The sequence below is a fragment of the Bactrocera latifrons genome, unplaced genomic scaffold (assembly GCF_001853355.1).
Source record: "Bactrocera latifrons isolate USDA-ARS-PBARC rearing strain unplaced genomic scaffold, ASM185335v1 scaffold_274, whole genome shotgun sequence".
Taxonomy (NCBI): Eukaryota; Metazoa; Arthropoda; class Insecta; order Diptera; family Tephritidae; genus Bactrocera; species Bactrocera latifrons.
The window spans coordinates 1-2949 of NW_017536341.1; positions in this window are offsets into that span (position 1 = coordinate 1).

A 2949-nucleotide genomic window follows, 5' to 3' on the forward strand; every position below is an offset into this window, starting at 1 on the left:
TTGTTTGCCGAGAAACATGTATCGAGGCATTCTCCTGTTGGAATACATATTCGATTTCCGTTGCTTGCCTTACAAATGGAATGAGGTTTTGTTGGAGTAGATCTATGTATGCTGTGGAGTTCATGCGTCATGTTATGGGTACCAGGTTAAACCTAGAATCATAGCAAAATGCTCCCCAAACCATGACGCTCCCGCCTCCGAAATTTCGCTTCGATCGCACCAAATTTTCTTTGGTTAGATCGTGCCAGTAACAACTGTATTTTTTGGAAAATTTTAACCGTTCTTCCTTGTGCTGTGTTGTTAAACGTGGCTTGTTCTTCAATTTCGTCCATTTAACGTTCGGGGAACTGTTGAGCACCCTGGCGATTTGACGAGGTGTTACGTCGATCTCTAATTTTGCTTTAATTTGGCTGCAATTTAGTTTATTTTTTGTTGCTTCATGGAGTATTTGTCCTTTTTGACGGAGTGTCAGTTTTTGGTTATCCTTTGTTGGCGTTTTATTCCATACTTACTGCCTTTTTTTTTTTAAATTACGGATAACGTTCTCAGACCTCCCTATTTTCCTTGCAATCGCACGATTTGAGTACTTCTCTTCCTTTAACAATTTAACTGACACCCATTCTTCTTGCGTCAAATAAAATCCTTTAGGCATTATCTAAATTATCAATAAAATACATGTAAATACAAAATTTTACACTAAAAAGCACACTTTACCTTTTATTTATTATCTACCGTCTAACGAAAAGCAAAAAAAAATTTTACACTGCAGCTCCTCTTTTAAAAAATATATATTTTTCTAACATGCGCTTATACGAATGTCCGCGTTACTACTGCGACGCTTCTTTTATTGTGATTTGCCTACTTAAAGAAGTACCGTTACATGCCGACTTACTGGCGCCAGTCATTGTTATACAATATAGCGTTACAGTAATTGACATATCAAAATCTTTTTTTCGAAATAATCTGCTTTAAATATGCTTTTTCGAAAATTTTCATTTGCGCTTATACGAATGTCTACCACTGTAGTCCAAATTAATGTTGCAATCCTTTAGGAATAAATTAATTATTTATTTTATTTTTTATTTTTATTTTTTTATTTTATAAATTATTTGTACAATACTTAATATCTGTCTCTTATACACATCTAGATGTGTATAAGAGGACGGACAGACAGACATCCGGATTTCAACTGTACTCGTCACCATGATCACTTTGCTATACATAAGTTTAGTTTTAGGACTTACAAACAACCGTTATGTAAACAAAACTATAATACTCTCTTTAGCAACTTTGTTGCGAGAGTATAAAAAGTAATATCTTTAGGTTTGCAGGGGCTATCATGCAATTATCACTAGTAAAAACATATAAAGTCATATTTGTACAAGTAGGTTATGTTGTTATTGTCGATGGAGTGTCATCTGATGCTTTCATTGAATCATCGGGAGTGCCACAAGTAAGCGTTTTAGCTCCTATTCTCTCTGTGCTGTTTACCAACAATATTTCCTGTTGTTTTCCTTTAGCTAAATTTTTGCTATATGCAGATGACGTTTTTATCGGTATGAGGATCGGAAGGATTGTTCTTGAGATTTATTTTGAATATGTTCATACAAATAAATTTCATTGGGGAAAAAAACGAATAGAAGGCTGCTTTCTCAATATCTGGTTAGCGGTCCTTCTGTCCAGTTCATAGAGCAGCCCGCTTAATATATTGTACTAAATAATCATCAATAACATGCATGATTAATTGAGAGCTCCGCTTAATAGGGCGCCCATTTAATAGAGCTTTTACTATATTCTTTATTTATGAATTGTTTTTATGTAGTATCATATCTTCTAATTAGGTTAGAACTAGACAAAGTGTGCTAAATTTTACTAAAACCGGTTCAGTAGTTTAGGAGTCCGTCGCGAACAAACAACGTACATACTTTTTATATATGTATAAGGATATGACATACGAGGTGGGGCCAAACACGTCATGTCGACTCTGAAAATTTCACTATCACCGGTTTTGAAAATTAGCACATCACTAGGTGAGATACCGGACCCATACCCATGATATAAATATTTCGTCGAAATTAATTATTTTTGTTAATGCTATTGAAGGTTGCATCTTAGAGCACGATAAAATTTAAATTTGTTAAGCAACTGAGATTTTTTATGCGTTCTTCTCGCTAAAAAATTGCAAAGTATGCGACAAAACGAAGAAAATGTTCAACTGTAATAATCAGCAAAAAACTTTGTGCAATTATGCTACTCCGCACATATTGAATTTTTTGTACCTGTTTAATATTGAGTGCATCGGCTTTGGGTGCTGCACCCCACTTTTATTACCATAAGGACTGATCTAGTAAATCAGCCCTCACTCTATGCACAGCCTTTGTTCTTAATACAATAAATTTTATTGTTTCTTTAAAACGATTAATTTACAAAATGCACGAGATGAGCCAATAAAAATAGAAAAGTAGAAAAAGATTGATTTGCACGTATAAAAAATGAAGTGTTCCGATTGACTTGAAAATTAACATGAGTTGTCACATTTTCCGTTTATTCCGTATAGAGTGTTGCAACTGTATAACAGTGTGGCCAGAGTGTGGGCAATGTAGTGGCAATTTTATAATAGTGTGATTAGAGTTTGACTAGAGTGTGGGCAATCCGTAACATTACCCCTTGCGGTTTCTCAACGTGCTTCGCGAAAGACCCGTCGTTAAGTATCGAACAGGTTGAATCGTGCAGGAACATGATTTCTCGTCATCACGGCTTGAACTGTCCATAGTCAAACTGCTATATGTACATAAATGCGCTGGATTGTTATACAGTGGTAGACATTCGTATAAGCGCACACATATGTTTTGGGTTTTTAATAAATAAAAGCTTTAATTGTTGCATTTAAATATTGAAAGTTATTCATTTTATTGTCTTACATATTGTTAATTTAAAATTTTTATCAAT